We start from the raw sequence: 16218 nt of genomic DNA on the forward strand, positions 1-16218 counted from the left end.
ACCTCTTGTCTTCTCTGAATACTATAAAAACTGATCTGTTACACCCATTAAATGAGGCCTTGACAAGAAATCTGCCTGGCCTCCTCCTCTTTCTCTCGCCTATTCTCTTTACAGGCTGGGTCCCCCTCGCCCCCCGAATAACCGTGTCCCGCAGGACGGGACAGTTAGCTAAAGGTTTATCTATTTTATTGACCTTTTCAAAAAACCAATTTTTCGATTCATTTATCTGTTGTATAATTCTTTTGTTTTCAGTTTCATTTAATTCTGCTCTAATTTTGGTTATTTCTTTTCTTCTGCTGGGTTTGGGATCAGAATGTTCTTCCTTTTCCAGTTGCTTGAATGTCAAGAGATGTTAACTTCCTCTCTTTTCATTCTCTTGAGGAAGGCTTGCAGTGCCATAAATTTCCCTCTTAGGACTGCCTTTGCGGTATCCCAGAGGTTCTGATGATTCGTGTCTTCATTTTCGTTTTGTTCCAAAAATTTGGTAATTTCTTTCTTTCTTAATCTTGTCTCTTCAGCAAAATGAAAAATGAATGATTCAGCTTCCATGTTTTTGTATGAGTATGCAGATTCCTGTTGTTACTGAGTTTGACTTTTATTCCATGATAGTCTGAGAAGATGCAAGGAATAATTTCTATTCTTTTAAATTTGCTGAGGTTAGACTTGTGACCTAAGATGTGATCAATTTTGGAGTATGTTCTGTGGGCTGATGAGAAGAATGTGTATTCAGTTTTGTTAGGATGAAATGTTCTATAGATGTCTATTAAGTCCAAATGTTGAATGGTTAAGTTTAAATCTAAAATTTCTTTGCTCATCTTCTTATTGGAAGATTTATCCAACACTGCCAAAGGAGTGTTAAAATCTCCAACTATTATGGTGCTGGAGGAAATCAAGTTGCTCATGTCTGTTAGAGTCTCTCTTATAAATTGAGGGGCATTCTGGTTGGGTGCATAAATGTTAATAATTGAAATCTCATCATGTTGAGTGTTACCCTTAACAAATATGAAGTGACCATCCTTATCTTTCCTTACTTTTGTTGGTTTGAAGCCTATTGTATCTGTGAATAAAATTGCAACACCTCCTTTTTTCTGATTTCCATTTGCCTGAAATATAGATGAACCATCCCTTTACCCTGAGTCTATATTTATCTTTTAATGTAAGATGAGATTCTTCTCTGCAGCAGATATCTGGCCTGAGTTTTTGTATCCAGTCAGCCAACCTGGATTGGGCGCCCCATGATTATTTTACCCCATTTGGGTAGATGAGCAGATAAGGTGAAGTTGGGTTGGGGGGCTGCTGGAATAGTGATTAACCAGCTCTTTGCCCAAGAGCTGGGACTGGTGTCTTCTTTAGAGGACAATTTAAGCCATTCATTCAACTAAGAATATTGATAAGCCTGGCAGAATTTGGGGTATTGAGTTTTTTGAAAGTCCAGTGGACATTTTTAATCCTTTCACCACTGTGGAGGTTGGAATTTGATCAAAAGTTTCTGAGTGAGTTTACTTTTGTGGTGGAGGATTGTGCTGGTCATTATGGAGGATAGGTCTGAAAATATCCTGGAGAGCTGGTTTAGTTATGGCAAATTTCTTCAACATGTGAACGTCATTAAAGTATTTAATTTCTCCATCATAAATGAAACTCAGTTTAGCTGGATACAGGATCCTGTGTTGAAAGTTACTTTGTTTTGGGAGATTAAAAGTCAATGACCACCCTCTTCTAGCTTGAAAGTTTTCAGCAGAGAGATCTGCAGTCATTCTCACGTTTTTCCCCTTGTAGGTTATGGTTTTCTTACATGTAGCTGCTTTCAGAATTTTCTCATTTACTTTAGTGAAGTTAATTATGATGTATCTGGGGGTTGTCTTATTCGGGTTGAGCCATGCTGGGGTTCTGAAACTGCTATTTGCATTTCAGAATCTCTTGGCATGTCTGGAAAGTTATCCTTCATAATCTCATGAAAAAGGGCCTCTGTGCTTTGTGAAGCAACTTCACCTTCAGGGATTCCTATAAGGCGAACATTAGTTTTCTTCAAATTATCCCAAAGATCTTTGAAAGAATGATCCATTTTTGCTCTCCATTTCTCTTCCTCTTTGAGTGCTTGGGAGCATTCAACAGCTTTGTCTTCAGTATCAGAAATCCTTTCTTCTGCTTGCTTCATTCTGTTACTAAGGGATTCTACTGTATATCTCAGATATTTAAGGGCTGCAAATTCTTGTCTCAATGTGTGAAAATCTTTGGTGATTTTGTCTTTTAATTCATTGAGACTACTTTTGAATTGCTCCTTGAATTCCTAATTCCATCAGATATTTAAGGGCTGCAAATTCTTGTCTCAATGTGTGAAAATCTTTGGTGATTTTGTCTTTTAATTCATTGAGACTACTTTTGAATTGCTCCTTGAATTCCTAATTCCAACTTTACCTCCATTCTACTAATCTTATTTGCAATCCAAACTCTGAATTCGATTTCTGACATCTCAGCCATTTGTCTATGAATAGGATATTCAGTTGCACCTGCCCTATCGTTCCTTGGGGGAGTTGATCTATTTTGGTTATTCATGTTACCAGAGTAACATGGGGCTGATTCTGCCCCATGATTATTTGACACCATTTGGGTAGATGAGCAGATAAGGTGAAGTTGGGTTGGGGGGCTCCTGGAATAGTGATTAACCAGCCCTTTGCCCAAGAGCTGGGACTGGTGTCTGTACCTTTTCCCTTAGAGCTTTGCAAAGGACCTGTATAGTGCTATCACCTGAGACACTGGAGACTTACTTGGTGTGGTGGAGCTATGTGGCTCTGTCTTATTTTTCAGTTTTTCTCTGTCCTACCCTAGTGAATTACTTATTCTGGGTTGAAGTCTCAGCTGTGGAGAAATACCAGCAATTAAATCACCCCAGCCCTCACAGGCAACAATAGGAAAAGGAAAATTAAACCTTCCTACAACCACATGCCCAGGATACCACTTTGGATAGTCCTCAGATGATTGGTCCAGTCCAAGAGATCCAAATCAGTTGTCCCAGTTAGCACCTGGTCTCAAGTGAGGGAGTTCAAAAGGTCCCTGGCAACTAGATAGCAGAGGTCTGCTGACAGATCGAGTATGACTCATTCTGGTGCTCCATGGAGTCAGAAGGTTCCCCCCCCCATCAAATGAATTAATCTTGGAAGGTTGATGCCCCCTTCCCCACCTTGCACCTCTGTAACACCTAGTCACTGGTAACCCCTTAGGGATATGACCCAGTTCCCTCCAATGAGCACATGCTCCAGGGGTTTGAGCCTGCCTGAGTCAAAGAGAGATCTTATGTCTCCTCAGCCAGGCCTCCAAACTCTGCCACCATCTGGCAGGGGAAGCTGAGGCCTGACAACCTCAGGTGATTAATGGAAACTTGGGTAGTTCACTCAGTTCCAGCTCTGCCCCTGATTGATATTGCTGACACTTATATTTGCACAGAATTTGTGATTCTGTCCTGGCTATATCCCCCTGTGAACTAGGCACTGTTTGAGTTCACAGAAACTGTGACTCAGTCCCAGTCTGTGCCGCTGCCCAGAGCTGGTGTTTCTGTTTTCCCCACAGTCTGTGTTGGGGCAGGTCTGGTTAGAGCTTACACTGAGCTTTCAGTTTCCTGCCTGCCTTTGTCTCAGTTGTGATCCCCTGAGGGCCGGGTATTTCTTAAGCTCACTAAGCAGTCCTGGCACAGCCCTGCCCTGGAAGTATGCCATCTCTGTGCATGCATCTTCAATTCTCTGTCCTGCTGCGCTCTGCCCAGGCTGGTACCACCTCAGGCATACCCTTTGCTCATGTGGTCTGCATTACTGTCCCAGATATATTCTGCCAGTGTCTGCCACCAGAGAAGATGCCTGGCTTTCTCTGGTTGCCCAGAGAGATTGGGAGTATCCAAAATATCCCCAGGGGTATGAGCTCTATTGTTCCCACTGTTGCTCTGTGTGTGTGTGGGGGGAGGGTACCACCTCTCCTTTTCCATACGGTTCCTTCAGTCCACCATTTTCTCCTTACCCCCATGCTGCAGAATCATCACAGACCTGTAACAGCCCATGCCCTGTCCACACCACTCGAGAAAATGCCCAAGAATTGGACTCCATGGAGGACAGGCTTCCAGACCTTGGGGTGAGAGTGGAGGGGAGCACTGGGAGTTCAGAATTGCAAGTAGAGAATTTATACAGTTTTATACAGTTTTATGCCTGGCAGGAGAGTGCCATGGCACCCTAGTAGGGGAAGGAGGTCTGGTTTGTAGAGGTCTCTCCCATGGGGTAAAATGGGAGGATGTTTAAACTCTGCTTGCTTATTTGTAGAAAGTATATTGTGAGCCATTCTCAAGGGGAAGAGGACTCCTGTCTGCTTGGCAATGGATTTTGTACCTTTTGTTTATATCCTTGGGGTTGCAGCTCACCTCAGCAGGGTTGGTGTGTGCTCATCAACCTTCTCTCTTGGCTCAGCTCCAAACCATCAGCTTACTTGCTAAACTTCTGTCCTTTAACTCTCCATCTGGATGGGAGCCTCTGTGGAAAGCTAGCTCCAGTTGGCCATCTTGCCTCCACCCCAGTGTTTTTTCTTTCTTATGTGTCAACAGCATCTGTTCTTTCTTTCCTAAAGGTGATGGTGAGAGACTGACTTTTATTATTATAGCTTGATAAATATCTAAAATGTTTATATTAAGTTAATCTCTTCCTGGATTTGATATTCTTTCTCAAGTTGATTTGTAAATTGCTTTTAACTCTTAACCACGTGCACAGTTGTCATCTCTCTAGTCTCCATCTTATCTTTTCTTCCATTCTTGAGGTACTTTACTAAGAAGAATATGTTCCAGCTCCATCCAGGTAAACATAAAAGATGTAAAGTCTCCATCTTTTTTTGTCTTTTTAATGCATCACTTCTCTCTTTTATTTCTACTCTCCCCTTGCTAATGTGGTATGTTTTCTTTCCTTTAAAGATTTTCAAAAATTGAAGCTGAATTGTATTCGACAAGTGGTTACTAAAACTTAGCCATTATTCTATCAGGGGATACAAATTGGTGAAGTTCTTTATTAGTTGAAACCTATAATTATACTTTCCTTTATCAATTACTTTTCCTAAGGTAAAGTTTAGAGAGAAAACACTGGATAAATGCTTTTGTTTTATCCTGATTCATCTATTTTCATAATAATGAGTTCCCCGGCATCCCTTGAAGATGACCAATATTTTGTTAAAGTAGTGTTATGTACACATGGATGTAAATGTGTTTGGTGGGTTTTGATCTTCAGCAGTTATTATCTCTATAGTTGCTCAGATTTTCCCATCTTTGCCTGGCAATTCAAGATACTTTAATCTGGCCTCTTAGTTTTTCTGATATGACCTGTTTTCTGAAAGTGTTGGGAGAGTGGCAGAGAAATGCTAGGAGGTCAATGAAGGCAAACTTCATTTATGCCAGGATTAGCCATCTTAATTTCATCCTGAGGGTAACAGAAACACACAGAAGAGATTTTAAGCAAGGATGATTTGCAGCCGAGCCAGAGTGAAATTTAACATGGACTTTGCAGAAATCCATCTCTGAAATTGAGTCAAGGACACAGTACCAGATCCTGCAAACCTGTGCAGTTTGGACAAAGACAGAGCATACTTTTATTAACTTCTAAGCATCTCCTAACAAAATGGAAACTTGAAAGTTGCACACGTTCTTTTATCAGTCGTTATCTAGGGCAGTGCTGTTCAAAGTGGGGTCTGTGAACCAGAGTGACTCTGTGAACTATTTGTCACCGGTGTGCACTGTGATAAATATAGGGATTGGAAGTGTTAGAACTTTTATAGCAGTCTGACATAATGAGCAATTTTATGTCTATTTTATCTAAAATTTTTTTTAAACCAGGGTTGTGTTCATACTTTTTAAATTTTATATTTCTAATAATTCACTTTTCTTTTCCAAAATAATTGGTCAGTGATGAATTTGGGGAAAAAAAATCTTACTTTCTCCTACAGTTTGAGGTGCACTGATGTGGAAGACTTTCTAATAGCTCCTGACTGCCCCAAGTCAAGAGCCTGTAGTTATTTGTACATGGTGACTTTAAACACTCATTTGGAAGTCATTTAGTAAGAAATTCACATATAAAAAAGCTTATGCTAGCAAATAACAGTTGAAATGTAAAAGCAATTACATTTGCAATGTAGCATGCATTTATAGTCATTGTTAAGTAGTTCTTTGTTTTAGATTTACAAACTTGAAATTGCAGAAGAGGAAAAAATGTCATGTATGTAATGCCCGGATTGTATCCTTTCACAAACACAATTCAGCCTGCTTGTTTTTATAAGCACACATGGAAAATATATCTATTAGCATAAATTATGTATGCAGATGAAAACGTGAACTCATTCTTCATAATAGCCCTTATAACTCTGACACACCCTTGCCTACATTTCCAAGAAACCCATGTGGTGGAAACAAAATTAATCACAGTCCATTTTTGTTAACCACTGGGAGTCAGGGCAAAGCCAAGCTATAGATTTTGCAGCTTTTGAAGGGCCTTTGTATGTCACCTTTGCTAATAAAGTTAGAAGTACATATTAACAGGGTAGAGGTTTTGACTGCCTCCAGGAAAAATGAGATTTAGTGTTGTCAGCATAGCGTTGTCAGACTGCCTATGATGAGAAATTCACTTTGGGGAACCGCCATCTAAGTTTGTCCCAATTTCTTCTCTGAAAATATGTTCAACAACACACAGATGGTGAAGGCTCAGGAATAAGTGTGCCTATGACACTTTCTAATTTTCTTAACCACCAAAGAGAGAAAATGCACTGGAGAGATTTTACTCTCCCCAAAATTAAATCTCATACAACCACTTGAAGACTAAATGTATTGATGGAATTAAACTTGGCAATTTTTCCAAAGTTTATGGGATATTATAGTCTTCTCAGGAAAGACACAGCACAGGATTCCTTCAGCAGAAAGGTGGAGACTCCCATCCCCACACATAGCTCAGAGAGCTTTTGTTAAAAAGACACTGGCCCTGCTGGCTTGTGCTGTGTGGTCTCCCCTGATTTAGATAGACTATGTGATAAGTCAGCTTACATATTTATTAAATCATGACAAAAATTCAATGAGGTGGCTTCATTATGCATAAGCGAAACAATTGGATGATTCCTTTCTTGTCCCTTTTCAGTCCCCTGCTATGTGATGATAGCACTGCCTGCAGCAGGTGCCTGCAGAACTGCAGTTATGGAAACACCTCCATGTGAATTATCTCATTGAACTATATAGTGATCTTGAGTTTCCAACTAAATACTTTCTGTAGCAAATGGCTTAAAAAATAAAAATTTGTACCAGCCTTCCTACTGGAAATCGTAATGTAGAGTGGGTTTTAGGAATGATAAGAACAGAGCTCCACTTACCTCTGATTATCCCAGCACCTCTCTCTATTCAGAGCTTGACTTCCCTCATTGACTCAAGACAGCTCTTATAATGCACAGGGCACCTGGCTTCTCTGCTCAGACCAGCAGAGACTGTGATGGGCCTCTTATTCCTCTCAAGAGGAAGAGCCTCCTGAGCTTATTATTGGCTGAAATGGGATAACTCATTACATTCTTGAATAAATCACGGGAGGAGGGATAAAATTGCCACAAATGTCTTGGACAAGCTTAATTTTAAAAGAAATCCTACTTTTTGTTATTGTACAAATACTGCAATCAATACAGCTGATGATAAAAACACACAGACACATTAACACACATGCTGACCAAACAACCTTTGCCATATTCTCTTTCCTTCCTCTTTATTGTATTCTATCCAAACTGATTTTAGATGAATGATAATCATATGCATTAATAACTTTCTTTTTTTTTTTTTTTTTGTAAGGCAAGCATGAAACAAAATTTGTTGAGGAAGAGAAAGGTAGGTTTATACAGTAAGAGCAAGATATAGGCTTAAAGAACAAGACACATTTGCCATAGAAAGCAGACAGGCCTCCATTGTCAGGGCAAGTAGGCAAAGAGGCAGAGAGGACAGTAACTTTCTTTTTTTTTTTTTTAAATTTTATTAAATCATAGCTGTGTACATTAATGCAATCATGGGGTACAATGTGCTGGGTTTATATACCATTTGAAATATTTTTGTCAAACTGGTTAACATAGCCTTCACCGTATTTTCTTAGTTATTGTGTAAGACATTTATATTCTACACTGAGTGAATTTAACATGTACCCTTGTAAAATGCACCTTAGTTGTGTTCTCACCAATTATCCTCCCTCTACCCAACCTCCCCCCTACCTTACCCTCCCTCTCCTTTTTAATAACTTTCATTTTTAAAAATGCAAGTTTGATTTGTCGGTAAGTTACTGAAAACATCAAAAAGTCCATAGGCTTTTCTCATCAGCAGTATTATAGGCAATGCCTTTTTTCTACATCATTTCCAACATTTATTGATTTTTATTTTTTAATAATGGCCATTCCAACTTGAAGAAGATGGTATCTCATTGTTGGTTTAATTTGCATTTCCCTGATGATCAGTGGTGGTGATCATTATTTCGTATGCTTACTGGCCATTTGCATGTCTTCTTATGAGAAATGTCTATTCATTTCCTTTGTTGATTTTTAAATGAGTTTTTTTTACTGTTGAGTTTTTTTGATTCTTCATATATTATGAATATTTGTCTCCTGTTGGATAAATAGTTTGCAAATATTTTCTCCCATTCCAGAGGCTTTCTCTAAACTATTGATTAATTCTTTTACTATGCAGGATGTTTTTAGTTTAATGAAATCCTATTTGTCTATTTTCATTTTTGTTGCCTGTGCTTTTGGTCCTAGTGATAAAATCTTTGCCTAGACCTATGTCATAAAGACTTTTTCTTGTTTTCTTCTGGTGGTTTTATAGTGTCAGGTTTTACATGTAACTCTTCATTCCATCTGGAGTTGATTTTTACATTTGATGAGAGCCAGAGATCCAGTTTCATTCTTCTGCATATAGTTATTCAGTTTTACCATTCCTCAATGGAGGCTCTTTATGGCTTTGTTGAAGATCAGTTGGTGAAAAATATGTATATTTATTAGAGGGCTCTCTATCCTTTTTCACTGATCTGTGTGTCCATTTTTATATGAATACCATGCTGCTTTAGTTACTATGCCTTGTAATATACGAAGGTCATCAGAAAATGTATACTCACCTTAAGAAAGGAAAAAACTGTATTCAAATTGTAATACTCAATAACTTTTGATAACAAAAGTTGAATACAAGTCACACTGAGTACCACTGGTAATTGCAGAAGTCAAATGTGAGTTCAGTGTTACAAATTGAATACAGGTTTTTACTTTATTAAATATGTATACTTTTGGGGGCACTTTTGTATTTTGAAGTCAGGTAGGGTAATGCTTCCAGCTTTGTTCTGTTTACTCAGGATTGACTATTTCTATATTTTTGTGGTTCCAACAAATATTAAGACAGATTTTTCTATTTCTGTGAAAATTTCCATTTGTATTTGGATGGAAATTGTGTTGAATCTGTAGATTGCTTTGGGAAGCGTGGTCATTTTAATGATATTAATTCTTCTCATCCATGAGCATGGGATATCTTTCCATTTTTTGTGTGTCCTCTTCAATTTCTTTCATCAGTATCTTGTAGTTTTCCTTGCAGAGATCTTTCACCTCCTTGGTTAAATTTATCTGTAGATGTTTAAATTTTGGGAGTAGCTGTTGCAAATTGGATCTACCTTCTTGATTTCTTTTAGGCTGTTTGACTATTGGTATATAGAAATACTACTGATTTTTCTATATTGATTTGGTATCCTGAAACTTCACTGAATTTGTTTATTAGTGCTAAGAGTGTTCTGGTGGAGTCTTTCAATTTATCTAATTATAAGATCATGACATCTGCAAAGAGGGACAATCTGACTTCCTTTTTCCCCCCAATTCATATGCCCTTTTTAAATTTTATATTTTTATAATATTATGTTAACTAACAATATTTTCCCCCAAATATTAAGGAGATGCAAATGTTTTAGGTTATATGGATCACTTTTGTAATGCTTGAGTCCCAGCTATCGGTGTACCCAATAGTAATTCATTGTTGGTTCATTGTCGTGACCTGTCGGGCCCCTATGGCCCTGGTCTCGGTTACCTCAGGAAGCAACCAGGCGAGAGGTGGATTAGAAGTACAAGCTTGTGGGAGACGGGCTAGCTCTTACTTTCAGGGTAGCCCCAAGCAACCTCCACACCAGCCTTTTATTGAGACAGAATAATACAGGTGAGGGGAGTAATTAACAAATGACTACGTATTGAAGGATCGAGCTCTTCTTCCACAAGGAACACCTGCAGACGAATGGCCCACGGTCCACGCCTCAGCTGCAGATCACCTTGCTCAGATGTCATCTGGCTCTTGGCGTCCCCTACATTTCCCCCCTCTAGTGTATTAAAGACATTTCTGAATAGGCAAGGGAGAAAATTTGTTGTTGGTTATTTCAGCCATTCTTCTCACCCAGGAGCTTTCTGCTAAGAAACAAAAGGGCATATAAGTGTAACAAAAATACACCAATGGAACTAATCTGGTTAAGAAGGAAACTTACTTTAGCCAAACTAGGCATAGGGGAAATCCTGTCTGTCCCCTTTTGGGCTAATCACCACTCAACTATGTGCTATGGACTGACCCATAGGGCTCATGATGCCTCCATGGGAAGTATTAAGCATCACCCGAAGCCAAGTTAGGTGAGGAAAGGGCTGCACCGAACTCAGACTCTTTCCAAAAAGCAGTACAACTTTAAGTCAAAATCAGGTGCCCAACTAAAACAGAAATAAATCCAACAAGTGAAATTGTCTTACCTTGCCGATACCAGAAGAACCTTTACCTTAAAGCCTGTTGTTCGAGGTCTTTGTTGTCATAATTTTCCAAGGTTTAAACTATGCAGCCTAAGCTTACCTGGGGCTTTAATATACAGCCCAAAATAATGAAATCCTATATCAATCCTCTCACTCTGCATAGAAGCTCCTGCTGCCTCTTAGGGAAAAGGGGAGCTGACCGCTCTTAACTGCTTCCTGCTGAGGATGGACAGTGATATGGGAGAGGCAGCTAGAGTTCCCACAGAGGAGATTGATCCAGGATTTCTCCGTTATGAAATTATCTAAGCTAAGGTCCTGTGAATAGAAAAAAGTTAGTGAAAACAAATTAAGGTGCTGGTAAAGTTTCCTGCTCATGTTGAGGCTTAATCCAGTGAGCTGGTAGCCACTGCTTTTCTTGATATTCTGTAATAATATGGGCAAACCTTCGACCCCAATGCAGTACATAACCAGGCTTCCATTCTGTCTGAGAGTGAAAAGAACTCTAATGAGCATAAGCTATCTGGGCTGCTACCTTTACCCTCCTTTTATATAGAACCAAAATAATTTTTAATGTGGTAAGGGCAGTTCTTCCTGTTGTCTAGCCCTTTTCTTGCTAGGCAAAGTATGGTAATTGACAAAGTTCTGAATTCCAGGTATGGGCTCTTTAACTGAGGAAGCCCAACACAGATGTAAACTATTAGCCACTGCTAGGGAAAAACCGTGATTGTAATGCTAATTCCCTCAAAGGTCTTTTTAAGTTGAGAAAACAAACTGAGAAAATCTCAGCTGAGATAATTTACCATTTCTTTAACTATAAGAACTTTAATGGACAAACAAAACATAACACTTTCTCTGCAATCTTTGCAAGCAAGGATTTTTCTCTCGCTATTCCAAAGGCTTTGCTACTCGGGATCCCAAGTCCACCCTTCACAGATCTCAAAAGACTGTTACTCGAGGACTAATGGTTCCACACTTGGCAGTTTCTCTCATAGAACTGTTACTCGTGGTTCCTTCAGGGGTACCACGCTTCACAATTCCTTGGTAGTGGAGTTTTTCCTCCTTAAACTACTTTTCCAGCAGAATTTTTGCTAAATGATTCCAGACTCTTTTTTCAAATAGAGTTCCCTAGCACAAAGGTGGTTTAACACTTAGTCTAATTATCCTCCATCATCATGCATTGGTCTGGTTTAATTTCCTCAGTTTTATGCTGAGGCACCACAGGTCTAACCAAGCTGGCAGAGTGCTCCCATGGCATAGAATTGAATTATATTGTTTTTCCATGAATAGTTTGAAATGAAACTTTTAACTTATTTCATTTACCAGTAGGTCCTGATTCTGGCCCAACTGATAAAAACACTTCACTTATTTATTCTGAGCGAGGTTTCTTAATTTCTAAATTGGCCAAAGGTCCCACTTGCCCTGAGCAGAGTTTCCCTTTGTTCTTTCCCCCACCTTCTGCCAAAGGCCTCACTTACATCCGAGTGTCATTTTCTCCTTTGGTCCACATCCCTGGCATCCATGTTGTGTCCTGCTATATCCTGTTGACTTATGCCAAAACGTCATGACCCATCAGGCCCCTATGGCCCTGGTCTCAGTTACTGCAGGAAGGAACCAGGCGAGAGGTGGATTAGAAGTACAAGCTTGTTGGAGACGGGCTAGCCCTTACTTGCAGGGTAGCCCCAAGCAACCTCCACACCAGCCTTTTATCGAGACAGAATAATACAGGTGAGGGGAGTAATTAACCAATGACTACCTGCTAAAGGATCGGGCTTTTCTTCCACAAGGAACACCTTTGGACAAATGGCCCAAGGTCCACCCCTCAGCTGCAGATCATCTTGCTCAGATGTCATCTGGCTCTTGGCATCCCCTACAGTTCATTATACCCATTATGTAGGGTTTTGCTCCTCCCCCCCTTTTGTCCCTGCAGTTGATTTTCACTGAGTTTTACTTCCCTCTGTGCATGTGTGTGCTCATCAATTAGTTCCAGTTTAACAGTGAGGACATATGGTATTTTTCTTTACATTCTTTTTTATGAAAGTCTTCTTTTCCTTTGGGTAAATACCCAATAGTGGAATTGCTCAAACAAATGGTAGGTCTACTTTTAGTTCTTTGAGGAATCTCCATATTGTTTTCTGTAGAGGTTGTACTAATTTGCATTCCCACCAACAGTGTTTAAGTCTTCCCTTCTCTCTATATCCACATCAGCACCTACTGTTTTGGGACTTTATTTCTTTTTCTTGCTCAATTGCTCTGGCCAGGAATTCCAGTACTGCAAAGGCTCTCTAGAATGTTTCCAGCTGTGGAACATGAAAAACAGAGAAATGCGTGGCTTAATACTTTCTGCATAGCCCTTGTATATTGGATAGGAGTGGTAAGCATAGTCAACCTTGTCTGGTTTCTGTTCCAAAGAAAAGGAAGGACTTTCAATCTTTCTCCATTTAGCATGATGTTAGCCATGAGGTTGTTACACATGGCCTTTATTATTTTGAGGTATGTTCCTTCTATGCCTAGTTGGTTGAGAGTTTTTATCATGAAAGGATGTTGAATTATATTGAATGCTTTTTCTGTGTCTATCGAGATATTTATATGGTACTTGTCTTTCATTCTGTTGATGTTATGTATCATGTTTAACAATTTGTGTATGCTGAACCATCCTTGTATCCCTGGGATAAGTTTCACTTGATCAAGGTGTATACATTATCTTTTTGATGGGCTGTTTACTAGTATTTCGTTGAGGATTTTATTATGTTCATCAGGGATAATGGCTTTTTTATTGTGTCCTTGTCTGATTTTATTATCAAGGTAATTCTGGCCTCATAGAATGTGTTAGAGAGAATTCCTTCCTTTTTGATTTTTTGCAATAGTTTAAGGAAGATTAGTATTATTTCTTATGCATATATTTGGAAGAATACAGCAGTCAATCCATCCAGTTCTGAGCTTTTTATTAATTGGAAGAATTTTTATTCCTGACTTACTCTCACAGCTTGTTATTGTGCTTTTTGGGTTTTCTATTTCTTTCTGATTCAATGTTTGTAGGGTGTACGCTTCCAGAGATTATCTGTGTCCTCTAGGTTTTCCAGTTTGTTAGCATATAGCTGTTCATAGTAGTCTCTGATGATCTTTTGTATTTCTATGTTATCATTTGTAATGTCTCCTTTTTCATTTTTGATTTTTTAAAAATTTGGATCTTTTGTGTTCTTGCTTAGTATAGCTAGGACTTTGCTCTCTGTCACTCTTCTCAAAAAAACAATGTTTCATTTTGTTCATCCTTTGTAATTTTTTTTAAACTCTCTATTTTGTTTAGTTCTTCTCTGAACTTTACTATTTCTTTCATTCTGTTTATTTAGGGTATGGTTTGTTCTTGGTTTTGTAATTCCTTAAAGAATATTATTAGGTTGTGTGTTTGAAATCTTTCTACTTTTTTGATATAGGCATTAAGGCTATAAATGTCCCTCTTAGCATTGCTTTTTCTCTATCTCATGGGTTTTGATATATGGTGTTTTCATTTTCATTTGTTTCAAGAAACTGTTTGATATCCATGTTGTTTAAACTTTTTTCCTTTCTTTCTTTCTTTCTTTCTTCTTCTTCTTCTTTTTTTTTTTTTGAAGTTCCCTTTGTATGAGAATGAGTTCTATCTTAATTTCTTTATTGACCCAATTGTTGTTCAGGAGCATGTTGTTTAATTTACATGTATTTCTATAGTTTCTACATTTCCCTCTTGGTATTGACTTACTGTTTTATTTCATTGTGGTCTGAGAAGATATTTAATATGATTTCAACTTTTTAGAATTTTTTAAGACTGATTTTATGGCTTAACACATGGTCTATGGAGAATGTTCTGTGCACTGATGTGAAGAATTTGTATTGTACAGTTGTTGAACAAAATGTTCTTTGTCTGTTATAAAATCTAGTTTAAACTCATTTTTTGTTGTTGTTTATTTTCAGTGTAGTTGGTTTAATATGGGGAGTGGGGTGTTGAAGTCCTCCATTACTACTGTGCTGAAGTCTATCTCTCTCTTTAGATGTAGCAATAATTGCTTTATGTATCTGAGTGTGCCAGTGTTGGGTACTTGTGTATTTAGAATTGTCATTATCCTCTTGCTAGATGTATATTCCTTTATCATTATATAATGACCTTCTTTAAACTTTTTTCTTTTTGTACTTTTTTGACTTAAAGTCTATTTTGTATAACTATAACTACACAAACTTCTGCTTGCTTTTGGTTTCCATTTGCTTAGAATATATTTTATTATTCCTTCACTTTTAGCCTATTAAGTGTCTTTACAGGTAAAGTATGTTTCTTGTAGGCAGCATATAGTTATGACCATGTTTATTAACCCATTAAGCCAGTCTATACCTTTTAAGTGGAGAATTTAATCTGTTTACTTTCAAGGTTATTATTTTTGATAAGTTTTGTTCCTGTCATATTATTAACTATTTGCTGGTTGTTTTATATATCATTTCCTTTTTTTTCTCTCTTATGGTATGTCATCATGGTTTGGTGATTTTGTGTAGTGGTACTATTTGAGTCCTTTGTCTTCCTCATTTGTGTGTTTGCCTTTTCAGTAAGTTTTATATGTTTTTATGATGATAAATCTCATCCTTTCACTTCTGGGTTTAAGATGTCCTTGAACCCTTCTTATAGGACTGATTTAGTGGTGAATTCCCTCAGTTTTTGCTTGTCTGTGAAAGACTTGATTTCTTTCATTTATGAAGGATAACTTTGCTTGACATAATGTTCTTGGTTGGTAGATTTTTTTTTTCTTTGAGCACTTTTAATATATCATTCAATTCCTTCTTGCTTGTTAGGTTTCCACTGGTAAATCTTCTATTAGTCTGATGCAGTTTTCTTTATATGTGACTAGGTGCTTTTCTTTTAATGTTTTTAGAATTCTCTCTTTGTCTTTATTGTTGAAAGTTTAACAATAGTGTACAGTGGAGGTCTTTTTGGGTTGTATATATATGGGGATCTCTGAGCTCCTTATATCTGGATACCTAAATCTCTTGCTAGACTTCTGAAATTTTCAGCTAATATTTTGTCAAATTGGTTTTCTGTGCCTTTAGATTTCTTTTCATTTTCTGGAACACCCCAAATTTAAGTATTTGGTCACTTTATAGTACCCGATATGTCATGCAGACTCTGTTCATTCTTAAATCATTCATGATTTCTGTATTCATTTATGTTTGTTTGACTTGGTTATTTCAAAAACTCTGTTTTCAAGTTATAAATTCTTTCTTCTGCTTCATCCAGTTTGTTGTTGATTCTATTGCATGTATTTTTTTAATTTCACGTACTGAATTCTTTAGTTCCAGAATTTTTATTTTGTTCTATCTTTTTGGTGAATTTATCATTCATGTCTTGATTTTTTTCAGACTTCTTTATATTGTTTGAATTCTTTTGTATTTCACTGAGCTTTTTCTTCTTCTTCTTTTTTTTTT

The sequence above is a fragment of the Otolemur garnettii genome, unplaced genomic scaffold (assembly GCF_000181295.1).
Source record: "Otolemur garnettii isolate 467f Iridium unplaced genomic scaffold, OtoGar3 scaffold00011, whole genome shotgun sequence".
Classification (NCBI taxonomy): Eukaryota; Metazoa; Chordata; class Mammalia; order Primates; family Galagidae; genus Otolemur; species Otolemur garnettii.